Here is a 27,583-nt window from a genome sequence, read left to right as displayed (position 1 = left end):
AGGTAGGACATTCCAAGGACTTATAGGTTACCTTCTGGGAGCTGGTGATAAATGACCTAAACTTTCTTTGGGCAAGCTTCCTCCTTTAGTGCAAAGCAGGGATCCTGTGGTCCTCTTTTGAAAATGCTTCAGTCCTATAGTTCTAGCCACACAGTAAATGCTTAATGTTAAATGCTTCATGAATTGAAGCGTTTCTCATCAACTTTTATTTTTCTTTGGCCTAATCAAACACAATTCTTTAAACTTTCCTTGTAGACCACATAGATCAATCAACATCTCCAGTAGCACACTGCCAAGAAACAGGAAGAAAGGAAAAGAATCCCAGAGCAGCTAAATAAAAACCATGCGCTGTTGTTGTGTGCTGTCAAGTCAATTCCAACTCATGGCAACCCTGTAGGACAGAGTAGAACTGCCCCATAAGGCTTCCTAGGCTGTAAATCTTTACAGAAGCAGATTGCCTGGTCTTTCTCCTGCAGAGCAGCTGGTGGGTTTGAACCACCAACCTTTTGGTCAGCAGTCAAGCGCTTAACCATTGCACCACCAGGGCTCCTTAGATATCACGTTGTCACATACATATCAGCCAGAAAGTGGGGGTCTCACTATTTCACTGTGAATACTCACTTTATCTACTTACTCAAACAGCGTAAGTACAAATATTTCATTTGAGTTCAGATGGTTGTGTTTTCCAACCCACAGCACATTATAACAGCAAATTATGAGGGAACAGAAAGAATAGGGGGTGAGGAGAGAAGAATGCATACTAAGATCCGGCAAGAGGAAGGAGGGATTGGAAGAATTTTAAAGTACTGGAGAAATCAAACACCAAGAGTCTGGGGCCATTTAGTGAAGGGGCAGACAGTTCTTTACGACTTAGCCATTATAAGCATGATTGTAACATAACAGGAGGGTGATTAATAGCCAGAGGCATAATTCTTGAGACAACGAGAAAAGGTTAACCATGATTTATCATTTAAGAAGGCACGAAAGCAGATCCTGCCATTTAGAAAGACAACAGTAAACTTGTAGTCGATGGAAAATTCTCCAACATGGAATACCTACTTCCCCACTGGTGCTGGCTAAGAGCATCCATTATGAAGGAGTCCTGGTGTCATGACGGTAAAGGTTGATGGTTCGAACTCGCCCAGCGCGGAGCAAATCTAGCAATCTGGTCCTGTAAAGATTTCAGCCTAGGAAACCCTATGGGGCAGTTCTACTCTTCACATGGGGTCCCTCTGAGATGAAAATAGACTCGACAGCACATGACAACACGTGTGGAACTATGGTTCAGAAGGGCACCTGTTATGAATTGAATCGTGCCCCTCAAAAAGATACGTTAAAATCTTCATGTACCTATGAACATGACCTTGTTGGGGAAATAGTTTTGCAAAGTGATTGTGGACACCGGACTTTATCTTAACTTCACAACAGCTTTGTGAAGGAAGTGGGCAACGGCTCTTATCCTGAATGTTAAGATAGGGAACTGGTGGCCCCCAGGTCACACAGGTACTACCCATCATTCCTGCTACCCCCTTTTAAAGGTCCCATCCCTCTTAGCTCCGGGTAGCTCTCTGCCCTTCACCTGCAAAGCCCCTCATGCTCTGTCTCTGCCCTTGCCCTCTGCTCTTGGAGAACTGGTCAACTCTGCCTCCCATTCCCAAGATAACCCCAAAGGCCTGGTGCCCATCTCTGAGGCTATCTACCTGCTTCCTCTCCCACCTCCCTCCTTTTCCCACCTGGTTGTGGTCAGACCCTGGAGCTTTGTCTCTCAGAGAGATCTGCAGCTTGAAGTAAGATTTGCGCTGACGTCCCCCATAGACTATAATCTTTACAGAAGCAGATTGCCAGGTCTTTTAACCTCGGAACCACTGGGTGGGTTCAAATCCCAACCTTTCAGTTAGCACTTGAGCACTCAACCATTTGCTCCACCAGCACTCCTTAGAGTTACCATCTTGTTGTTTTTAGGTGCCATTGAGTCGGTTCCGACTAATAGCGACCTTATGTACAACAGAATGAAACACCGCCTGGTCCTGCGCTGTCCTCACGATCGTTATGCTTGAGCCTATTGTTGTAGCCACTGTGTCAATCCATCCCGCCGAGGGTTTTCCTCTTCTTTACTGACCCTCTACTATGCCAAGCATGATGTCCTTCTCCAGGGACTGATTCCTCCTGATAACACAACCAAAGTACCTGAGACGAAGTCTCACCGCACTCACTTCTAAGGAACACCCTGACTATATTTCTTCCAAGATAGACTTGTTTGTTCTTCTGGCAGTCCATGGTATATTCAGTATTCTTCACCAACACCATAATTCAAAGGAGTCTATTCTTACCATATGACCCAGCAATTCCACTCCTAGGTGTATACCCAAAAGAATTGAAAATGGATATCCAAGCAGATATTTATACACCAATGTTCATAGCAGTGCTACTCACAGTAGCTAAAAGGTAGAAACAGCCCAAATGTCCATCAACAGATGAATGGATACAAGCAACGTAGTCCATCCACACAATGGAATATCATTCAGCCATAAAGAGAAATGAAGTCCTGGTAAATGCCACAGAATGAGTGAACCTCAAAAAGCGGATGCTGAGTGATAGAATCCAGACATATTGTATGGTTCCATTTATAGGAAATATCTAGAATAGGCAAATCCACAGAGACAGGGAGGAGATTGGTTGGTGAAAGAAGCCGGGGGAGGAGGGACGGGGAGTGACTGCTAATGGGTAGGAGGTCTCCTTTTGGGATGATGAGAATGTTCTGGAGCTAGATAGGCGGGGTGGGTGCACAACACTGTGAACTTATTAAATGCCACTGAACAGTTCATTTTGAAACAGTTAATGTTACGCAAGTGGGTTTCACCTCAGTAAAGACAAATGAAACATTTTTTTTAGGAAAAGCGGGGCTAGGCTTTGTCAGAAGAGGTGGGTGCTGTGGAGCCGAGGCAGGAAGGGCAGCAGCCTGGAGCCAGGAGTTGGCCGTGATGAGCACTCCAGCTCATTTTCTCTGGTGGAGCCTCCTTCAGTGCCTTCTTATAAATGCCAGTCAAACCTTATGATGTTCGTGTTTCATTATTCAGTGAGGAGAAGGCGGATTAAAAATGCATGATGGCATTTTCCAGGCCGGATTGCTCCGCATCAGGAGGGTGTTTATCAAGGGTTCGCCGCGCTGCAGCGCCCCCATGGGAAGCCGGGCCCCCTCCCTCTCCGCCCAGAGCCCCTCCCCTCCAGGCCTTACGGGCATCTGCCCTCTGGGAAATGCAAGAGTGTCTCCTGCCAGGAGAGACCAGGCCTTTGTGCTTTGCTGAAAGAGGCAGGATTTATTTTCATTTTCTTTCGGCTTTGTGCTTTGAGGTTCCCTAAAGCCAGGGGATTTGGGAATAAGCAAAGAAATCAGATCCCCCATCAGAGTGGCTTTCTGGCTAATTGCCTCAGAGAGGATTAGCTGTGAATCCTCTCCCGCTTTGAAATTGGCCTCCTCATCAGGTCTTACTGATCCCCAGGTAGGACAGCTCTCAGCTCCCCTTTCAGTTCAAGGAAACTTCTAGGAATCTCACCCTCTCAGGGTTCAGGGGTTCAGTGAGGGGGCACAGGTGATTTTGGGGGTGGCCTGGGTCATGCTGTCTCACCTTGTCCCCAGCCCCTGCTCAAGCTTCCCTGCTTTCCCTGAAGGCTCCCGGCGGTGGAAGGAAGGTCCCTTGTTCAGAGGCAGGTGGTGCCTGGAGGAGAGGTGGGGTCTTCTAGAGCAAGGGCCCCAGGACTATATAACCCTCCTCTCCCCAGGACGGACAATGCTCTGATGTCACCCAGAAGGTTTTCAACAGAACATTGACGACTGATGCTTTCAAATTGTAGTGTCAACAAAGAATGTTAAACATACCTTGGACTGCCAAAGAATGAACAAATGATTCTTAGACGAAATACAACCAAAATGTTCCTTAGAAGCCAGGACGGCAAGACCTCAACTCATTTACTTTGGACACGTCATCAGGATAGACCAATCACTAGAGAAGGCTATCATGACTGGTAAAGCAGAGGGCCAACAAAAAGGAGAATAGATTAACACAACAGCCACAACGATAGGCTCAAACACACCCACGATCGTGAGGGTGGATCGTGAAGACGGAGCAGGGCTGGGCAGCACTCTGTTCTGTTGTACATAAGGTCGCTGTGAGTTGGAGCCGGCTTAACAGCAACTAACACCACCGACAACCCAGGAAGGGGCAGGAGCCAGCCAGCACCAACTGGCAGGAACCGGCTCTTCACATCTCTTCCCAACTCCGTGTCCAATGACATCACGGTGATAGCTTGAGTCAGTCATGCAGGGAGTAGTTTACACCACAGAAATTGGCAAACACTGCAACCAGGGCTTATTTTTTTCTGGCAAGTCAGTTGCTCATCGTTTGCCAGCGTACACTGCCTCCACCCCACCTCGCTTCTCCGTGGTGCCACCTCCCACTCCAGGGCATAACTCACCTTCAGGTGCTTCTGCAGGAAACCGATGAAGCAGGGCCTAAAGGAGGAGTTGGACCCAGAAAACTGTGGCGGATGCATCAGTGTTTCTTTGTAGCAGATCCAGGACTTAACTGCTCTGACCAGTGAGCTGGTTTTTCTATTCACACAAATCGATGTGAATGGGGGCCTCCGGGTGGCTCTAAATCGTTGCTGTTGTTAGCTGCTCTTGAGTTGGCCCTCTGCTCACGATGACCCCATGCACAACAGAATGAAATGCTGCAAGATCCTGCGCCATCGGCTGCGGATCGGACCATCGTGACCAATAGAGTTTTCAAGGGCTGATTTTCAGAAATAGATTGCCAGGTCTTTCTTCCTAGTCCATCTTAATCTGGAAGCTCCGCTGAAACCTGTTCAGCATCATAGCAACACGTCAGCCTTCACTGACAGACAGGTGATGGCTGTACGTGAGTGCATTGGTCGGGAATGGGAGCCCCCCAATGCCATGCAGAGGCCCCTCTGGGGGACAGAAGAGAGAGGTGAGAGCTATAGAGAGGTGTCTGTCTCCTCCCTGGCCAGAGGCCTTGGTCCAGTCTTGATTCCCAGCGGAAAGGGGTACCTCTGGGCCTGGGGTCCCAGAACAGTGAGGGTGGGGGGTCTCTCCTACACAGGGCAGCATGGGGAGGTGGAGCTGAAGGAGGTGCCGCATCAGAAACCCTGCTCTGGTTGTCTGTAATCCTGGGCACCGGCACTGGCGGGGCCTCAACTCTCAGCCAACCGTCCTAGGCAGGTCACCAAGCTCCCCTTCCCAAGACAGCTCTAGAACAGACCCTGCTCCCCAAGAAGGAGTAGCCTCTGCTTCAAGGGACAGGACTCTCGCACAGGGATGGATTATCCAATAAACAAGGTAAGCATAGACTTACTTGTGCTTACTTACTAATCTGTAGTGCACAGTTTCACCTGTTTGTTAACAATGTGAATTTGTTCACTACAGATTAGCAAGTACACATGATTAAGCCCATGTATACCTTGCTTACTGTAAGCTGGTTCGTAGGGTGCTTACTGGGTAATCCGCCCTGCTCTTGCACCTCAACAGCTTTCTCTAACCTTCCTGCCATGCCTCCACCTGCTGTTGAGATTGGCTCCAAACACACATTGGCATGGATCCCTGGGAGAAGGTTTTAGACCACTCCTGGCTCTTCCTCAGAGACCATGTTCCCAGGTGTCAGGTAGAGTACCTGCAAGATGAGGGCTGGAGCTGCCCAACAGGAAGGGTCCTGGACTCACTCACCAGGAGGACCTGCCCTCCTACTAGCCTTGCTGGTGACAGGCACCTCTTAGAGCTGCTGTCGGTCCCCCTGGGGAACTGGGGAAGGATTAGGGAGTTCAGCTCTAGTTTGGTCTGGAGCACCAAGGAAGACTCCAGCAGTGGCAATCTGAGCATGCCTAGAACCTGGCCCAGGAGAGACAGAAACTGGGGAACCACAGCCCTAAGTGGGGACAGGTGAAGGGCTGTCTGGCTGTCCACCTCCTGTGGACACTTACCGCTTCTGGGATGCAGCCCAAGGCCCAATGCCGGCCAGCTGAAAGGCCTTCCCCTGCTTCATTCCAGTTAAACAGCACTCCAGCCTGGATCCCAGAAGGCAACAGCCCCAGAGCAAAGTGGTGAAGTCTCCAACCACCTCCGCCTGTCCCCCTTCCAAATTAAAGGGCTCTAAAGTCCAATTACAGCCAAGAGCATGCTGCCTCTTTAAACCGAAGACTGTGGCTCTACTCAAGGGATATTTGTGATTGCCTGCAGCCACCCCCAAGCTAAAAAATTATATGCTTTCTCTCTTTGCTAAATTACAACATCCTCAGATTGGTGCTGGGACTAGAAGGGGTCCCTGCCGGAAAACCCAAATGTCAACCCTCTTTGCAAACCCTGAGCCAGTAATTGGTTTGGAAATACGGAGTGAATAGCTAAAAAGGCTTCAGGGGATTAATGTCAGATAACACGTCCGCTGGATGGCACGGGGGGCTGTGGTGTGGGCACGGACGGCAGCAGGCACTGCTCATTGCAGCCGGAGGTGCATAAACATTGCAAAGGTTCAGATTGGGTGGGGCTCCTCCCAGTCCTAAGCCCTCCAAGCCAAGGATGCTGAAGGCATCTTCCCAGCCACACCCTCTTCGGTCCTGGGGAGGGGCTGTAACTCACCTGGTGCAGGCAGGTGGGGGAAGACACACCTGCACCTGCCTCTGAGCAGCCATGGGGCTGGATTTTCCCTTGCCCAGAGAGGATTCCCTAAACTGAATGGCTGTAAGAGACTCCAGGGCAAGATTGGTCCTCTTCTCCCTTGTTGAGGGGAGTCTGTGTGGTGCTGGGGAAAGATAGGAAATCCGGTCAGACGGGGCTAACACTCGATGTGGCTAGAGGCAAATCACTTAACTACTGGAGCCTCGGTTTACTCATCTGCAAAATGGGAAGGTAATTTCTCAGAGGGTTCGGCACTCTGCTGTTAACCAAAATGTTGGGAGTTCGAGTTCACCCAGAGGTGCCTTGGAAAAAAGGCCTAATGATCTAGTTCTGAAAATGCAGCCATCGAAAACCTTATGGAGCACAATTCTTCTCTGATACACATGGGACTGAGTTCTTAACCATTTGCACCACCATATAGAACAACTCCATCATTGTGGAAAGTTCTATAGGGCAGCACTGGTCTGTACTATCTGGGTCCGAATACTGGCTCTGCGATTAACTAGTCGTGTGAACCTTGGCATGTCACATAACCTCCCTGAGCTTTGGTTTCGATGTCTGTAAAATGGGAACAATAATAGTTGTTGTGAGGATTAAATGAGACAATACATGTTGAGCATCTGACATTGTGCCTGGCGTGGTAGCTTTGAAATATGTGTACAAATTCTTTGATATTCCTCCCTTCAAGAAGTGCAATTTAATTTCCCTCCTCTTGAATGTGAGCTGAACTTAGTGACTTGCTTCTAATGAATAGAATATGGTGTAAGTGATAGTGGTCAGAAGACTAGGTCTTAAGAGGCACTGTGGCTTCTTCCTTTTCTCTTTCTTGGATCATTGAGTCTGGGAGAAGCCAGCCACCATGTTGTGAGGACACACAAGCAGCCTTACGGAGAGGTCCATGCGTTCAGGAACTGAGGCCTCCAACCAACAGCCATGTGAGTGAGTGATCTTAGCTGCTCATCCCTCTGCCCCAGCTAAACCTTTAGATAACTGCAGCCTGGGGTAAAAGCTTGACCAAAACCTCATGAGAGATGTTGAACCAGAATCGCTCAGCTAAAGCCGCTCCCAGATACCTGACCCTCAGAAACTGTGTGAGATAATAAACGTTTGCGATTTTAAGCCTTGAGGAGCCCTGGTGGTGTGGTGGTTAAGTGCTCAGCTGCTAACCAGAAGGTCATTGGTTCAAATCCACCAGCCACTCCACGGGAGAAAGATGTGGCAGTCTACTTCTGTAAAGAATATAGCCTTGGAAGCTTTGTAGGGCAGTTCTGCTCTGTCCTATAGGGTCTCTGTAGAGTCCCTATGAGTTCGAATTTGGCTGAACAGCAATGGGTCTTTTACTTTAAGCCACGAAGTTCTGGGGTAATTTGTTATACAGTAACAACTAATACACCCAGCATAGGGTCAGAGCTTAGTGTTAACCTTTCTAGCAGACTGTCTGTAGAGTCTGCCTACAGAGCAAGAGCACTGATCTGCTGGTGCAAGCAGTGTGGTCTACCCAGTCGTCCTCCTTATTGTAAACCAATAAATTGGCCTTCTGATCTGAACCGTAAGTCTTTGCAATCAATGAGCCCCCACCCCGAGAGATGACCCATCGGACTCAAAACTACAGCCAGGAAATGAGTGGGTGCTGGTAAGTCAGGGGCCTGGGTCTCCAGGGCTTAGGACGGGCCCTAAGGTTCAGCCTACCTAGGGAGGCTCTTTCCAGCCCTGAAGGGTCTTCCAGCAGCATTTCAGTGTCTTGAGTGTCCACACTTCAATAATAACCCTGCCAACTGCCCATGGGGCTGTGAGTAAATTCAGGGTTTTCAAGGAGAGGAGCTGTGGGGTTGGAGTAGGAGAAGTCCAAAATTCTCCAGCTTTGGCACCAGTCCTTCCTTAGCCCTCCCCCCACCCACCATAATGTCACCTGTCCCAGCCCAGGCCACAGGCCTTATCACCTAGGTGGCTGTGGTGGGTTGAATTATGACCCCCTAAGAGATCTGTTGACATCCTAACCCCCAGTACCTCACAACATGGCAGCTGGCTTCTCCCAGACTCAGTGATCCAAGAAAGAGACCAAGGAAGAAGCCACAGGGCCTCTTATGACCTAGTCTTCTGACCACTATCACTTATGCCATATTCTATTTATTCTAGTCTCGCTATGAGTCAGAATCTACTCGACGGCAGTTGGTTTTTGGTTATTCGTTAGAAGCAAATAACTAAGTTCAGCTCACTTTCAGGAAGAAGGAAATTAAATTCCACTTCTTGAAGGGAGGAATATCAAAGAAATTGTGGACATATTGTTTGGAAATAAGGTCTTTGCAGATGTCATCAATTTAAGACGAGGTCATGCTGGAGTATGGTGGACCCTAAATCCAATGACCGGGTGTCTTTTAAGAAGAGGAGAAGAAACACAGAGACAGACACACAGGGAGAAGGCCACATGATGATGGAGGTGTCTACAAGCCAAGGATTGCCAGCCACCCGCAGCAGCTAGGAGAGAGGCATGGAACGGATCCTCCCCTAGAGCCTTCAGAGAGAGCGTGTCCCTCTCCACGCCTTGACTTCAGACTTCTGGCCTCCAGACCTGTGAGAGAACAAATTTCTGTGCACTAAGCCACCCAGTTTGTGGTCTTTTGTTACCTACAGCAGCCCTGCTTCCTGGGAACGCCAACAGAAGTGTATACATTCCCAGAGTTGCTTGTGCACAAGCTGGGTCTCTCCTGGTCCCATGGCCAGCTGAGAAGGGAGGGTGATCCTGCCAGCAGGGGCTTAGCAAATCCACCTGAAATGCCCTACCCGGGGGGTCCCAGGGAACAAGGAAGGGAAAGCCCCACTAACCCTGCAAGCGAATTAATTGAAGGCTGAACACACTCAAACGGAGAGGCGTGTCCTCTCGGGTGAATGAGAGGTCTAGAGGCATCTAATGGCTATGCAAAGCAGGGCCTCCTTTCTTGAGAGCTTGAAAGTAAGCCATCTACACCGGGGTTAACAATATATATTTATGAGATATTGCCAGCAGCTTCTGTGTTCTCACATGTCTTGGTTAATGAAAGGTCACCGGAGGGGCAGGTTATTATGTAAATAACCTTTGTCGGGGAGGGGAGAGGGGTGGAAGTGAAGCCTCCTGTAATGAGTTGTCTCTCTGCAGCTTTCGGGAGGCACCAATGAATACTGGATCTTGTCATCACCGGGCACCCAGGCCTGGGAAGGAAGGACGGGGCCCACCTGCATTTGGACTCCAACGAGCCTCTTTCCCTTTCAAGTGAATTTGATTTCTCTTGCCTGCTCCTCTCCCCTCTCCACCATGGTCCAGAGGGACAGAAAGGGAGGAAGGGCTGCAGGACCCTCTGCTGTTTACAGTTCACACTGTGAACCCACCAGCCATCTCCACCTACCACACCTGCCTCGATGCCCTTGGCCTGGAAACTATCAGCTTGTGTTGTTGACCAGTCACTGTTGAGTCGCCTCTGACTTATAATGACTCCACGTGTGTCAGAGTAGAACTGCGCTCCATAGGGTTTGCAATAACCGATATTTCAGAAATAGATCACCAGGACTTTATTCCAAGGTGCCTCTCGGTGGACTTGAACTGCTGACCTTTTGGTTAACAGCCAAGCATGTTAACTGTTTGAACCATCCAGGGACCCCATGGGTGTGTATTCCTATGCTGATAAAAATGTATATCTATCTACCAAACATTAACACTGTTATTCATTGTTTGCACCACCCAGGGACTGCATCAGGCTCTGCCTCCTCAGAAGATAAGACCGAAACAGGTAGCCGAGAACAAGGGCCTCCCAGAGTCCCCTGCCCGAAGTTAACCACAGGGGTTGATGAAGGTGGGGATCCCGTCCCCAACCCCTGCTGGAAACTGGACCCCAGGTGTGGTAGTGACACCCACCAAAGAAGGGGCAGCCAGCTGCCTTGCAGGGGCAGGACCCACAGCCAGCCACCAGGTGTGGCTCACCTGTGTGTGTCTACAGTAGAGACCAGCCCATCAGGCGGGTAGGGGGCTGGCATTCATGACACTGGAGAGAAACAATTTTTCCCATGTGTGCTCTGAGACCTCAGCCTGCCCCATGCCTAGGAGGCAGGTGGGCCCAGCTGGCTCTGTCCTCCTGCAGGTGGAGGGGGCCCCTGCCCTCTGCTGCCCTCCCCTCCTCACTCCTTGTCTCGCCATTGCAAAGCTCATTCAGGGCTGTGAGTAATGGAGTGTTGCCACCGGGGTGCCTGCAAGCAAGGTCTGTGTCTCCCAAGGCTTCCCTGGGTAAATAAAAGCTAAATATAAGTAATGTGCCTCTGCCTGCCCCACTGACGCTGACTAGAGGGAACAGGCTGAAATGGTTGATTAAAAATAAATAAAATTAGACTACTCTAGCTCCTTCAAACGTAGAGGCAGGACCCTCCCCTGCACCGGCTGAGATAACGCGGGCTGCGCCAGAGCTCCTGGGAGCTGGCCGGGAGGTGGTTAAGGCTGGTTTATGGCCTCTTTGTGATTTACACCGTTTGCAGGCACGTAGCAGACAGATACATTTTTAACCAGTAATTGTCATGTATATAGGGTCCATGAGTGTCGGGGAGGAATATCTCTCCAGAGGAAGGCTGGGGTTCCTTCCTGTCTTCCATCAAGAGCACAGGTGGCAGGAAGCAGGTAATTGGGGGTGGTTGGTAGGGGCTACCCTGAGGGGACCTGGAGGCGGGACACAGTGAGCCCCCTCTGACCTTCCCCTGGCTCATCTTAGAGATGGAGACAAATGCCAGGGCTGGAGCACGCTCTTGTCCCCCACCTTCCCCCACCACAGCCTCTGCAACAGGCAGACCGCCCCCCTTCTCTCTCCCCAGCTCTGGGTGTGGGTGGAGTGGCTCTACACCTTCAGGAGCTGACCTCAGAGCTAGGGGTTCTGAGCAGGTGACGGTTTCACTCACAATGGGCTAGAGGCACCCAAAGGGAACAGCTTGATTCTTACATGAAAATGATGCCACAGTGAGACTTCGTCTTACATACTTTGGAGATGCTATCAGAAAGGATTAGTCCCTGGAGAAGGACATCATGCTTGGTAAAGCAGAGGGTCAGCGAAAAAGAGGAAGACCCTCAACGAGATGGACTGACACAGTGGCTGCAACAATGGGTTCAAGCATAACAATGATTGTTAGGATGATGCAGGACCGGGCAGCGTTTTGTCCTGTTGCACACAGGGTCACTGGGAGTCGGAACCAACTGGACGGCACCTAACAACAACAACAATGGCTGACACTTACGGTGCCCTCACTGCACTTTCCAGGTCTTACTACATCTCCCCCTCGCAGTCACCCCGAAAACAGGCTCTGTGAGTCCAGCCATTTAAACGACGACAAAACTGAGCCTTTGAAAGGTGAAGCTCCCCCTCCAGAATCCCACTGCTAATAAGTGGAAAAGGGGGATTCAAACTCACATCTGTCTGTCTTACACCAACTCTGGTACATGTAGCCAGCCATTGCTGGTAATCTAACCAACCTGTTGTTATGTTTGTCGTCAGGTGCCATTGAGTCGATTCCAACTCATTTCGACCCCCATGTGACAGAGTAGAACTGCCCTATAGGGTTTTCTAGGCTGCAATCTTTATGGGAGCAGATTTCCAGGTCTTTCTTCCTCAGAGACACTGGGTGGGTTTGAACCACCGATCTTCCGGTTAGTAGCCGAGCACTTAGCCGTTGCGCCGCCAGGGCTCCTTTGTAAGCTCCTAGGAAGGAGAAATTCTTCCATGTAGAGAGTTTGTTGTGCAGATGCTCAATAACTGCTCATTGAACGAAATGCTTGGTGCTCAGTCACTTTATGGGCTTTATCCCCTGTATGTCTTGCTTTCAAGCTCTAGATGACATATGCTGTCTGCTCTGCTTCATTTCAACTTTGGGGTTGTCAGCCCTGGCTCTGTCTTCTCTCAGCCTCCTTCCGTATAACAAGCAGTGTGAGCCTGGACAGGTCATATCACCTCGCTGGGGCTCAGTCATTGCATCTGTAAAACTAGGGTTGCACTATGCTAAATGAAAGAAGCCAGACATCAAAAGGTCCCATATTGCACGAGTCTATTTGTATGAAATGTCCAGAACAGATAAATCCACAGAGGGAGAAGGCAGATAGGTGGTTGCCAGGGCTGGGAGGAGAGGGGAATGGGGAACAACCGCTTCATGGGTATAAGGTATTTCTTTTAATTTTATATTTATTTTTTCCAGTACATGTCTTGTTTTCAAGTTCTAGAGACTTAGGCTGTTAGGTGCCATCGAGTTGGTTCTGACTCATAGCGACCCTATGTGCAATGGAATGAAACTCTGCCGGGTCCTGGACCATCATCATAATCGTTGTTATGCTTGAGCCCATTGTTGCGGCCACTATGTCAATCCATCTCGCTGAGGGTCTTCCTCTTTTTTGCTGACCCTCTACTTTACTAAGCATAATGCTCTTCTCCAGGGACTGGTCCCTCCTGATAACCTGTCCAAAGCATGTGAGACGTACTCTCTCCACCCTTGCTTCTTAGGAGCATTCTGGCTGTACTTCTTCCAAGACGGGTTTGTTTGTTCTTTTGGCAGTCCGTGGTATATTGAATATTCTTCACCAACACCGTAATAAAACATCAACTCTTTTTCAGTCTTCCTTATTCATTGTCCAGCTTTCAGGTGCATATGAGACAATTGGGTCAGGTGCACCTTAGTCTTCAAGATGACATGTGAGCTTTTTAACACTTTAAAGAGGTCTTATGCAGCAAATTTCCCCAATGCAATGCGCCATTTGATTTCTTGACTGCTGCTTCCATGGGCGTTGGTTGTGGATCCATGTAAAATGAAATCCTTGACAACTTCAATCTTTTCTCAGTTTATCATGATATTGTTCATTGGTCCAGTTGGGAGGATAGGCTGTCTACTCTACTTCATTTCAACTTTGGGGCTGCCAACCCCAGCTCCATGATTTCTTCACTTTGAGAAGACCTGGATCCTTCCCTATAACAGGAGGTGTGAGCTTGGACAGATCAAAAATTTACCACATTTGTGGGAAATATACGTGTAATAAAACATTTGCCATTTTAACATATACAGTTCAGTAGCATTAATTACGTTCACCTTATTTAACCATCACCATTATCCATTTCCAGGTGTTCCCATCACTCTTAATAGAAGCTCAGTGTCCTCTAAGCAACGAGTCCTTTTTCCTCCCTCTCTCCTTCCCACCCATTAACCAAAAAAAAAAAACCAAACCCAGTGCCGTCGAGTCAATTTCGACTCATCCCACCCATAGACATTCTAAAAAGCAAAGATCATAAGATGTTTATGTTATTTTAATGAGTTATCTATGCATTTATTTAAAGCAAAATTTCTTAGGGTAATAAATATTGGTTAAAAAAAAAAATTAAACGGTATAAAACTCCACTAGACAATAAGCTCCTGATGCTCAAGGGCTCTGTGTCCCTCGCAGCTCCTAGCTCAGTGTCTGGCACAAAACAAGTAAAATAAGCAATTTAATGCATGAATGGATCATTGCCTGTTAGAGGGGCCTGGGAGGTTAGCTAAGCCCTGTTGTTTTCAAACTCTGTTCCACGGAACCCATGGTAGGTATGGGGTGGGGCTGGGGATAGAAGCTGGATATGCTGCAGGGTTCATGGCTGAGGGAGGGTACCATTTTCCCCCGCTGCAGTCAGAAGAGCTTAGTTTTTATCTATTATATACAGTGGAGTTCCAAGAAAGGCTTAATTTGATTAAAGTGTCCCACCGCAAATCATCAACAGCAACAACAAAACCAGTTTAAAGCCAGTGATCTACTACTGCCCATGGGCCAAATCACCCCTATTGTCTGCTTTATAAATAAAGTTTTATTGATACACAGTCACACCCATTTTTGACACATTTTCCAGGTGCTTTGAATATACAAAGACAAAGGTTAGAAGTAGAGAAGGCTTTATGGTCCTCAAAACCTAAAATATTTACTCTCTGGCTCTTTACAGAAAAAGCTTGATGACCCCTCAACTAGTCTAATCCTTTCATTTTATAGATAACCAAACTGAGATCCAGAGCCTTATTCAAGGTCACAAATTAAGATAATGGTAGAGCTGGAACTGCAACTCCAGCCCAGGGAATGCCTGTGTGTGAGGATTTCCAAGAGCCACCCCTCCACTATTCCAGACCAACCCTGGGAAAAAAACAAACCAGAAGACCTACTTCCGACCTTTTCTCAGGAAGTCTACAGAAAGGGAGGGTGTTGGGGAGGCGGCTAAGTGCCTTCTATCTGTGCCGTTTCTCAACTCTGGCTCATTGTTCCCTGCCTGGTGAGCACAGATAGATAGGGCTGCCATCTTGGGTGCCATCTTCCGTGGCTTTGGAGGAAGGCGCAGAAAAGAAAGTAGGGAAGGAATGAGGCCAGGAAAGCTTGTCAACAATCAGCTTGACATTTCCTCCTGTTCTCCCTCCTCCTGCTTCTTCTCCTCTCCTATTTTACATGGGAATATCCAGCTCAGCCTTTTGGACTTGGAAATTGGATCTGCCGGGGGGGACCTGTGGTAAGCACAGGTGAGCGGGGGCTTGGGCACCATAAATAATGAACAGAGCGCAGATTTGCTGATGATGGAGAGGTCTTTGGAGAAGTAAAGCCACAGCAGCGACAAGGAGCCAGCGTAGGCCCGACAATACCGAGGAGCAGACTGAGTAGGCCCATCGTTAACACCAGCTTGGCAAAATAACTACACACGAAGGGGACCAGCCAGCAAAACGGAAGTGCATGCTCTTAGGAGGGTTGTGGATTTCCAGCACCTGCTGGTGTCTGTGCATCCATGCCCAGGCAGACCCAGGGGAAGGCTGGGACGTGCTGATGCTTCTGTCTGCAGGGGAGCAAATAGCACCATGTTGGGAACATACAGTTAATGTTTACTTTTCGTTCCAGTGGGCCATTTTAGGCGTGAAACCAGAACCTTCTCTGAACTTTTATGAACTAATAGGAATGTCTATTAATATGAACCAATAATGATGTCCTAGTAAGGACACAGTGTCAGAGAAAGGCCATGGACTTGAGCGTGGACAGAAGCCTAAGTGATCTTGGACTAGTTACTAAACTTTGCTGAATGTCAGTTTCCTCATCTGTAGTAAATATTTACCTCAAAACAGTGCTGTGAGAAGAAATTGCCTTGAGTATTTGCTTGGAAAGGTCAGAAAATTTCAGCTCAAGTTAAACCCATTGTCATCAAGTCAATTCTGACTCATAGCGACCCTATGTGACAAAGTAGAACTGCCCCATAGGGTTTCCAAGGCCGTAATCTTTATGGGAGCAGGTTACCAGGTCTTTCTTCCTCAGATCGATCGGCTGGCAGGTTTGAACACCTGACCTTTCAAGTAGCAGCTGGGCACTTTAACCACTGCGCCACCAGGGCTCCTTCATTTCAAGTTAAAAGGGGATTCTCTCTTCCCAGCCATAATCATTGTGTCTTATTTTTCTTTTAATAATTAAACTATATTTATTTATTTTTTAATTGTGTTTTAGGTGACAGTTTACAGAGCAAATTAGTTTTTCATTAAACAATTAATACACATATTGTTTTGAGACATTGGTTGCCAGCCCCGTGACTTGTCAACACTCTCCCCTTCTTAACTTTGGGTTCCCCACTTCCATTCTTCTGGCTTTCCTGTCCCCTCCTGCTTTCTCGTCCTTGCCCCTGGGCTGGTGTGCCCATTTAGTCTGGTATACACGGTTGAGTTACATGCATTAGTATCTGTTCTATAAGCCTGTCTAATCTTTGGCTGAAGGGTGAACCTCAGGAGTGGCTTCAGTCCTGAGCTATAAGGGTGTCCAGGAACCATACTCTTGGGGTTTCTCCAGTCTCTGTCAGACCAGTAAGTCCCGTCTTTTTTTGTGAGTTCGAATTTTGTTCTACATTTTTCTCCAGCTCTGCCCGGGACCCTCTACTGTGATCCCTGTCAGAGCAGTCAGTGGTGTTAGCTGGGTACCACCTAGTTGTGCTGGGCTCAGTCTGGTAGAGGCTGTGGTAGCTGTGGTCCATTAACTGTGTCAACTTCTTTATAACCCTCTCTGAGGGAGCTCATCTTCCCATTGCCCATCCTTCACTGACATCTGCCCCCTTCTGTTCTCTGCTCACCTTGTCAACTCAGTTTGTCACCTGCAGGGACATATTCTGTACCAAAGGGGAAAAAAAGGCCAGTTCCTCTGTGTCATGCCCAGAGGAGCAGAAAGCATGTTCCCCAGGCTTTTGCTTATTTCTCTGCTCAGAGTCTGCACTGGACTTGAGTGGGGCCCCTGCCTCTCTCTCATGCCATTTCGCCCTCCAGATATACCCTTCCCCTCCTTCTCGGTCTGGTCCCAAACTGTACAAACTTCAATATCTACTGGGTATGTTACCTACTCTGTGAAGTCTTCTTCACTGCCCACCATTGTGGAAGGCAGGCTGGATTCCTCCAGCCTCTATGTCCTCCCTCTTGCTAGGTGCATTAGAACAATGGGAGCAAGAAGTCCATCTTTTCGAGAACAGGGACCATTGTCTGGTCGTCGTTATCGCCCCAGCACCCAGCACAGCACTGGTACATGATAGATGCCCAGCAAATATTTGTGACATGGACATGTGCATGGAGGTAGAGAGGTGTGGATGGTTGGATGAGTAGATGAATGGATGGATGGATGGACGGATGGGTGGATTTACGGATGGGTAAATGGTGATGGATGGATGGATAGATGGGTAGATGGATGGAAGAATGGATGAATAAGTGGGTGGGTGGGTGGACAGAAGCCTGAATGGATGAATGGGTGGATGGGTGGATCGGTGGATAGATGGGTGGGTGGATGGATGGATGGATATATGGATGGGGTGAATGGTGATGGGTGGATGGATAGATGGGTAGATGAATGGATGAATGAGTGGGTGGATGGATAGAAGGCTGAAAGGATGAATGGGTAGATGGGTGGGTGGGTGGATGGATGGATGGATGGATGGATGGATGGATGGATGGATGGATGGATGGATGGATGGATGGATGGATGGATGGATGGGTGGGTGGATGGGTGGATGGGTGGGTGGATTAATGGATGGATGAGTTGGCGGGTGAGTGGGTGGATAGGAGGCTGAATGGATGAATGGGCGGATGGGTGGATAGGTGGGTGGTTGATGGATGGATGGATGGACGGATAGATGGAGAGATGAATGAATAGAAGGGTGAATAGATGAGTGGGTGGGGGTATGAGTGGGTAGGTGGCAGAACCTGCTAGGGAGAGCTGGTTCCTAGCTTTAGCAGTCCTATGTCAGCAAATGGGAGGAGATCATCCCAACCAAGAAGGCCCTGAGAACATTTGGGGACCTCTGTCTTCACAGCATCTCTGTCCCTGTGCAAGGTTTTCTGCTTCAACCCTGGAGACTGTGGAAATTGACTTCACAACAGCCTGGAGGGAGCGTCTCTCTTCAGGCCACAGCTTTCAAAATCATTCTCCCTTCATCAGAGCCTGCAAATAAAATAGTAACTGCGCCTGGCAACCTCGGATCAAAGGCAGCAAGTGAAAGGCAGAGTCAAATTGCTCTGGAAGGCTGCAGTCTCTGGAAGAAACATGGCTCAAGAAACTGAGAGCAGGAAGGCTGGGCAGCTCCTGCCCTCCCTACCCTGTCCCGCTGCCCCACCAGCTGCTGAAGGTTAAGCACAGGAGGTACAAACTATTGGAGTGGGGCAGGAAGAGCCAGCCCACAAGCACCATGTTTTTTAATTTCAAAATTTGGATGCTAACATTGAAATATCATAAGCTTTCATGTGTAAATCCATGTGTCCAGATGGTCTGGGCGACACTAGGTGCCCTTTTCCACATCACAGCAATCGCCTGGAGCTGAGCAGTTGCTGCCTCTCTGGACCAGGGCATTCTCTAGGTGATCCTGACCCACCCACCTGTACCTGTCTGGACCCTGAAGGTGGGACCCCGGGCCCACCCACCTGTACCTGTCTAAACCCGGTAGGTGGGACCCCGGGCCCACCCACCTATACCTGCCTGGACCCCAAAGGTGGGCAGATGTGCAACATTTCCATTCCCGGAGGGCCCTAATGCCCCCACATACACATTTCCGAAGCTCCACATGACCTGGGTTTGGAGGACTCCTCCTCGGTCCTGTCTTTCACCGGTGGAGGAGCAACACAATTGGCTGTTTTCCTGCAGGTTTCTCTTGCATCTGAATTTTCCAGAAGACCCCAGACCAGGCTCATGATGCTAATTCCATAATCTCTTTGACTCTGTCATCAGTCAGTTGGGACCTGTTAGGGTTTATCCCCGGCCAGTTGTCTCCATGTCTCAGGCTGCTGATGTCGAGCTGAGGGTTTAGTGTGCAGAAGGGAAGCCTGATGGGGCCTCACCTGGCCACTGCCTGTTCCAGCAGGTGGATTGAGACCCCCTCCCCCCAACACACACACTTGGGCTGCCCTCCCTGCAGGCCGAGATGTACCACCCTGGGCCCTCTGTTCTTGGAAGAGAGAGGAAGCAGGGTTCCATACCTGTTTGTTCTTGGGCAATGCGGTAGGTGGTGTGGAGGGAGGCCTGGCGGTGAGGGCTATTTGTACCAGGAATGGTTCATCCTTGTCCATATTTATATCCTGAATCTTTAATGCAACTGTGTCAATGAAGGGTCGGCAGTGTCATTCCATAGAGCTGGGTCTGACTCTCGAGGTAATCGACTCCCACTGGAGGGGCTCTGAGGGACACAGGACCCCGTGAAGTTTTCACCCCACCACCCCACTCCGCCTTCCAGGAACCCCCGGGGGCCTCCACCTTCCAGGAAGCTTGGCCCAGTGAGAGAAGCGGATGGTAGTTCTGCAGGTCACATTTTGCCATTGGTGATGCTGCCCAGGGTTCATCTCCCCTTCACCGGGTACAGAGATCACGTTACAGATCTCTGTGTGAGAACCTTGTTATGTTCCATTTACGAGTATTTATTTTTAAAATAAGTCCTGTTGTTTGCTGGGAGCTGAGTAATCTCAAGCCCATTTAAACCTGTGCAGGCCGTATCAACCGTTAAATGCGAACATTAAAGGAGGAGGGTGCCCCCAAGAAGGAGACAAGCTCTGTGCAGAGGCAGAGAAAAAGGGGAAGCAGGCAACCAGGTGCCTCTCAAAGCAGCCGTGACACCCTTCTCTCACTGGAAAAGAACCTCCGCAGGATCCCCCAGGGGGTGCTGATAGATGCTACACAGCTGGCTGTCCAGGCAGAAGCCCTGACTTGCAGCGCTTGCCAGTTCCCCTGGTGTAAATATTCCCACTGTGGCTGATTTCAAGCTACTAAGGTGAGGTCGGAGGCCTGGTGGTGCAGCGGTTAAGCATTTGGTTGCTAACCAAGAGTTCGTCATTTCGAATGCACCAGCTGGTCCTGGGAAACACTATGGGGCAGTTCTACTTGGTCCTATAGGGTCGCTATGAGTTGGAATTGACTTGACAGCAACGGGTTTTTTCTTAAGGTGAGGTCACGAGTCTGTGCTTGCTGGCTCCTGCACACCAGCAAACCAGTTTTTAATGCCACTCTGAGTTTTATTCTCTTTTCTGATGAGCCACAAGCAAAGGATATAGAAAACTCGGGGGAGGGGGGAACAGAGTCTCTAATAAGAGGAATTCCTGGGTGTTGCAAACAGTTAACACACTCAGCTGCTAACTGAACCGCCTCCACCCAGAGGTACCTTGGAAGAAAGGCCTGGTGATCTCTTTCTGAAAACTCAGCCATTGAAAATCTTGTGGAGCACAGTTCTACTCTGGCACTCATGAGGTCAGCACCATGAATCAGAATGAACTCAGTGGCAACTGGTGGGTTAGAGACAAGAAATCCACCACTGAGGACTGAATTCAGTGCGGGCAGTTTGTAGTGGGAGACACCGGAGCTAGAGCTAGAGGAGGACAAGGCTGCCAGACTTCTTTAAGTTGGCCCATGACTGAGTTAGCCAGAACTGTCATGGACCCCAGAATGGTGGATCCCCAGGTACCCATTCTTAGTGGGAGGGCTGGGTGTCCCTCTGTTTAGGGGCAGGGCAGTGGATCCTCCCAGCCCAAGGGTCCTTGAGTCTACTTTTCATCTCACCGGGCCCCCAGCAGGGCCCAGCGTGTATTCCTGGAACGCAGACCCCAAAGGAGCCCCTGCTGAGCTGAGTGAGGGGTCCCAGGACAGCACCCCCTCCCAGGTGTTCAGACAATCCTGGGAGAGAGGGCTCTCCCAGACCATCCCCAGCCTGCAGCCCTCTCCCTGGGAACCACCCCCAGAGACTGGCCTTCAGCACAAGTGGAATTAGCCCCTCAGTCATCTTGTTAGCATGATTCAGTGTTAACCGATCTCGATTAAATGGGGCTTTCTATGGCCCAGCTGGAGGTGATAAACGCCAGCAAGGAATTTGTTTTACCTCAAACTGGGATGTTTAACCCCAGGGGGAAAAAGAATCCCTGCTCACTCCCAGGCTCTGATTCGTTTCCTTCTCCCGCTGCCTGTGCTTGGGCCCCGCTGATGGGCCATTTGCAGGGACGGTTGGATGAAGCCTGATTCTGCAACGGGAAATGGCATCTCTTGTGGCCACTTAAGAGAAAGTAAAAGGTGTGCAGGGCTCTGGCTGGGAATTTCTCCCTGCGCCAAGGCTTCTGGCACCACCAGGCTGACATGTGGGCGTGCAGGGGGGTAGGCAGGCAGCCGCAGCCAAGCGGGAGCCATATCACGCACCTGTCTGTGGATGGATCACGCATCGGTCTCCGGCCACAGGGCCAGCCTTCATCTAACCAGCCTCTACTATCCCAGAGGTGTGTTCAGAAGTTTGGGTGTTTAGGACAGGTAGGCAGACGGGACCTAGATTTCATTTCTTTTGGGCCAAGGGATCCAGGGTTGACTCTGGCCTGGCTGCTTACTAGCTGTGTGACTTTGGACAAGTGACATAACCTCTCTGAGCTTTAGGATCCTCACAGTGTGGTTTGAGAATTGACTGGCCTGTGAAGCACCCACACAGACCCTGGCAGGGGCTCAGGGGCAGGAGAGGGGCTAGGAAGTGGGGGGCTGGCAGAGATGCTATCCAAGGGCAAGAAGGAAGAAGGGACTCATTCTGGACAGTCTCGTTGCCTGTGACCCAGCCACCCCATCCATGCACGTATACCAAGAGGAAATCTCGGGCACGAAGATCTAGATACATATACGTGTTGTCAGCAGCTGTTGTGGAGTCAGCTTTGATTCATGGTGACCTTACGTACAACAGAATGAAACATTGCCCAGTCCTGCATCATCTTCATGACCGCTGGTGTGTCTGAGTTCCTTGCTGCAGCCACTGTGTGTTTTCAGTGCCTTCCAACCTAACTAGGTGGCTCATATTTCAGCACGTTATATTGTGTTCTGTAGGGTTTTCTTTGGCTAATTTTTGAAAGTAGATTGCCAGACATTTCTTCCTAGTCTGTCTTAGTCTGGAAGCTCTGCTGAAACCCATGCACCATGGGTGACCCTGCTGGTATTTGAAATTCCAGTGGCATAGTTTCTAGCATCATAGCAACGCGCATAGCACCACCATAAGACAAATGGACAGATGGGGGTGGCCAAGAATATTTAGAGCAAATTAAACGTAGTAGCAAAACACCAGGGCAGGGAAGGGGAAGAGAGGGGAGACAAATACCCATGCAGAGAAGAATAGATAAACAAATCACTTTATGTTCACCAGTGGAATGCTATGCCACTTTAACATTGCAGCTACGTGCAATGACCAGAATGGACCTTTGAAGTGGAATATTGAATTTAAAAACAAAAACAACACCCTGAACAGACTACACTTTGTCTTTTAGAGAAAGCTTAAAAACAAGCAGAATGAGCGTCATAAAGCTGAGGCGTGCACATACGTGATCAATCTCTTTTGGAAAAGGAAGGGACTGACGGAATCCCAGTCCTGGCTGCCCCTGGGGAAGCAGGGTGAGGTGGGAGAGAAGGATGGTAGCTCACTGGTATTGGTGATGTTCTGGACCCGCTGTCCTGGGGCTGAACAGGCATGCATTTCGTTATTACGCTTTGCCACTTACATACATGTTAAATAGATTCCTGTCTATGTAGCAACATTTTTTTCAGATGATGGAATGAGATTAAAAAAAAAAAAAAAAGTACTTGTTCTGGCTTGGAAATAACTTCTTAAAAGGAAGTGGAGTGGGAGCAAAAGATGCCCTCATTTATTGCTGGTAGGAATTCAAAATGGTACAGTCACTTTGGAAAACAGTTTGGTAGTTTCTTATAGGGTTTAACCTACCTTGCCCTATGACCCAACATAAAAATGGCACGGCTGAGGAGTCTGACCTCCTGTAACTTCACAAGGAGGGAGGAGAATCAAATTCAACAGCCCAAGGCTGATTCCTATGAGGCAGAGGTCAGACGTGCCTCCACCCTCCATACCTTTTACCGATTCTGACACGAGCTGTCCCTCCCACAGCACTCTCTCCTTCTTTGTTGGGTTTGATAATTCTTTGCAGCCATGCCTGAAGGCAGGTTTCTCCCTTGGCCCCTGCGCCCCTCAGCCCTGCAGAGGCCCTGCTCCCTGATAAGTGCCTAGAGGCACCCCACTCCACCAGGAAGCCTTGGCCTAAAGGCGCTCTGCTCTCTAGCTCCCTGGATCGGCAAGACTAGCACTACCAAGTGCCTGGAGGCACCCCACTCCACCACGAAGCCTCCTGCCTGAAGGTGCTCAGCTTTCTCACTCATGGACTGGGAAGCCCACAGTGTCAACTCCTGCCACCTCCTGGTTCTGCTGCTCCTGATTCTCTGCCATGCTTGCTGCTAATTCTTGCTGTCTCGTGCCATTTCTGGTGTTACAGTTGTCTTCTGAGTCTAGGAGGTTCTCAGCACAGGGACCCCCAGTCCAAAGGACTCACTTTCAGCTCTTCATCTTGGTGGTAGTGAGCTCCGCCCCCCCATCCACCCTGGGACGGCTCATTTTAAGCCTAGCTGGAAGGCAAAACTGGCCAATCCCCTCCTTAGGGTTCATACATCTTATTTGCATGGTCCCACCCCCACGAGGTGGTACTACGCATTATTAGCAAATTATCCAGTCCCCTTGGTAAGCCACAAGAACCTCATTTGCATAGTGCCACCCAGTCATTTGATGGGAGTTACAAGACCATGGCAAGAAAGGCCATATGAAAGCAATCCCTAACACCACATCCAATAATTCCTCCCCTTGGTATTTGCCCAAGAGAAAAGAAAGCATGTGTTCATACCAAGACCTGTATGCAATATTCATAGCAGCTTTATTCATAACAGCCCCAAACTGGAAACAACCCAAAGGTCCATCAACAGGTGAAAGAAAAAAAAGTGTAGTGTATCCATACAAAGGGATACTGTTGTTATTGTTGATTCCGACTGCCAGTGACCCAATGTGACAGAGTAGAACCATCCCATAGGGTTTTCTTGGCTGTAATCTTTAAGTCTTTCTTCCGCTGAGGTGCTGGATGGGTTCAAACAGCCAACCTTCTGTTTAGCAGCCAAGTGCTTAATCATTGCACTGCCAGGGCTCCTTACAGTGGGATACCAAAAAAAAAAAAAACCCAAACCCCTTGCTGTCGAGTTGATTCCAACTCATAGCAACCCAATAGGACAGAGTAGAACTGTCCCATGAGGTTTCCAAGGGGCACCTGGTGGATTTGAACTGCTGACCTTTTGGTTAGCAGCTGAGCGCTAAACCATTGCACCACCGGGGCTCCAATGGGATACTACTCAGCAATAAAAAGGCATGACCTACTGATACACGCAACAACATGGGTGAATTTCCAAAGCGTTCTGCTAAATGAGAGAAGCCAGACTCAAAGAGCTACACACTGTATGATGCCATTCATAGAAAATTTTAGAGACAGCAAAACCGTATTGTGACAGAGTAGATCAGAGGTTGCTAGGGGCCAGGAATGAGGAGACAGAATGGACTGCAAGGGGCACAAGGGGATGGTTTTGGGTGACGGAAGTGTTCTAGATCGAGGTTAGAATGGTAGTTACGGCTACGTGAGGAGCCCTGGTGGCGCAATAGTTAAGCATTAGGCGTTAACCAAAAGGTTGGCAGTTCAAATCCACCAGGTGCCCCTTGGAAACCTCATGGGACAGTTCTACTCTGTCCTATAGGGTTGCTATGAGTTGGAATCAACTTGACAGCAAGGGCTGTCGGCTCCGAGGGAGAAAGACCTGGTGATCTGCCCCATAAAGATTACAACCTAGAAAACCCTATGGGGCAGTTGTGCTCTATCACATGGAGTTGCTCTGAGTTGGAACCGACTTGGCGCACAACAGCAAATACCGCTATGCATTTGTTAAAACTCATCGAACTGTGCGCTTCAGTTGGGTCATTTTTATTGTATGTCAATTATGTCTCAAAAAAGCTTTCAAAAAAAGGGGGAGTGGGCTATTGTTAGGTGCCGTCGAGTCGGTTCCAACTCATAGCAACCCAATGTGCCACAGAACGAAACACTGCCAGGTCCTGCGCCACGCTCACAATCGTTATGCTTGAGCCCATTGTTGTAGCCACTGTGTCAATCCATCTCGTTGAGGGTCTTCCTCTTTTCCGCTGACCCTGTACTTTACCAAGCATGAAGTCCTTCTCCAGGGACTGGTCCCTCCTGATAACATGTCCAAAGTACAGGAGACGCGGTCTCACCATCCTTGCTTCTAAGGAAAATTCTGGGAGTGGGTTAGTAGGGTACAAAATGGGCAAGTTCCTGAACTTTTTTTCTGCATTCCAGTTTCTGTATTGTCTGTAAAATGCAGCCATCCCATTTTGGGGGATGGGTCAGGGAGGAGTGTTTGGAGGGGCACAATGCCTTGGGCTGTGGAGAAGGAAATGGGACATTTGCAGGTGGCTTGGTCAGAACAGGGGAGGCCTGGGGGTGGGTGCTGTGCCTCTCAGCTGAGTACACACAGGCTGCTGCCGAGGTACCCTCTTTGCCTCAGGGAACAGCACGCCACTGATGGATGAGACTTTAATTAAAGTAATGAGACGTTTATAATGGTGGTTATCTCCAAAATTAGGCTTTTTAGCGATTATTCCTGGGGAATGTGCCCTAGTGGATGGCTCCCTTTTTAGAACAACTGGGGTGAGGGGGGAGGTAGCTCTGTACCTGAGAGAGATTTTCCCAGCATTCCTTGGACTGTGATGGATGGAGGACGGGGCTGGTGGTCAGGACATGCTTCTGCTCTGCTGAGGTTTCTCCCCAGAGTGGCAAAGCGTCCATGACCTTGTTGCCTGCCCAAGTCATAAGATGCTCGAAGACCTCAGAGAGGGTGCTTTTGGGCTCAGAGCCTGAAGATCTGGGTTCAAGCCCCACCTTTACAATACTTGTTAGTTCTGAGACTTTAGGCAGACCCCTCCCTCTCTGAGCCTCAACTGGCATCTGTAAAATGGGATGAAGATCCCAAGGGCTGTTGAGAAGAACAGATGAAATAAGGTATTTGAAAGTACTGGGTAAACTCACAGCACCAGACACATGATACATGCCCTAATGTGATCATAGTAGCATCATATTCCAGAACGTTCCTGTTTACACTCTGTCTTGGTTCTCTGGTGCTGCTATAACAGAAATACCACAAACGGCTAGCTGTAACAAACAGGAGTTTATTTTCTCACAATTTAGGAAGCTAGAAGTCCAGATTCAGGGCGACGGCTCTAGAGGAAGGCTTTCTCTCTCTGCGGCCTCTGGAGGAAGGCTTTTGTTCCTTGGTGATCTTCACGTGGTGTGGCATTTCTTCCCCCATCTTTGCTTCTTTCCTTTCTTGCTTAATCTGCTCCTTTTATATCTCAAAAGGGATTGACTCAAAATACACCCTACACTGATACTGCCTCATTAACATAACAAAGACAAGCCTTTTCCAAATGGGATTATAACCACAGGTATAACCTTGTGGCCAGCTAGTCAATTCCTAACTCATAGTGACCCTGTAGGACAGACTAGGACAGCCCCATAGGGTTTCCATGGCTGAAATCTTTACAGAAGCTGACTGCCACATTTTTCTCCTGTAGAGCAGCTGGTGGGTTCGAACTGCCAACCTTTTGGTTAGCAGCTGAGTACTTAACCACTGTGATGACAGGGCTCCTACTACAGGTACAGGAGTTAGGATTTACAACACCTATTTTGGGGGGACACACAATTCAATCCATAACACCCTCCAGACAACCCCTTCCTGGGCTTGCCAACATTGCTGATGGCCGTTAATGAGGAATAAGCAAACCTCATGGCCCCATAGATGGTATGAACACGGGTACTCTGGGCAGGGGTCAGCGACCTGGGCCTCGCCCTCCACAGGCGTGTGTGATTCCGATTCCGGCCTTCACTTTAAGACAAAACAGAGGGGCCCCCAAATCTGCAATTCACATAAACAAAATTAAAGTAACAAAATAACAGGAAATGGGCCTGGGCGCAGAAACAAAGCCATTCCCCAGAACAATAGGGCAGGGTGTCAGAAAGCAGCCTGGAAACTTCCTTAAAGTTGTCTTTCAGAAGCAGCTGGATAAAACCAGCCCCAGGGACATGCTCAGAACATCCACCTGTGACCACTGTGTGACCCTGCACCAGGAGCAGTGAGGGGCTGCAGCTGCCCCCAGGGAATCGAACTTCAGGAGTGAGAGGCTGTGCAGGTGCAACACCCCATAATAAGTCCTGCTATGAATCCCAGAGGCCTCTGAGACAGGACCCATCTTAGAAAGGTGCGACACCCCATAATAAGTCCTGCTACGAATCCCAGAGGCCTCCGAGACAGGACCCATCTTAGAAAGCTGCTGCTCGCACACTGTAGTTAACATATCCCTGCCTATGCCTCTGAATAAACATGAATCTTGTCCCACTCAAAAACTTTTAAAAACCCGGGCAAGTCCTTTGTTCTGTGAGAAGGGGGGTATGCATAGCTTAGGCCCTCCTCTTTTCTGCTTGCAAGCCACTTCAATAAAGCTTTGCTCTTGT

Source organism: Loxodonta africana, chromosome 18 (genome assembly GCF_030014295.1).
Source record: "Loxodonta africana isolate mLoxAfr1 chromosome 18, mLoxAfr1.hap2, whole genome shotgun sequence".
Taxonomy (NCBI): Eukaryota; Metazoa; Chordata; class Mammalia; order Proboscidea; family Elephantidae; genus Loxodonta; species Loxodonta africana.
Note: the sequence above shows the minus strand (reverse complement) of the source record.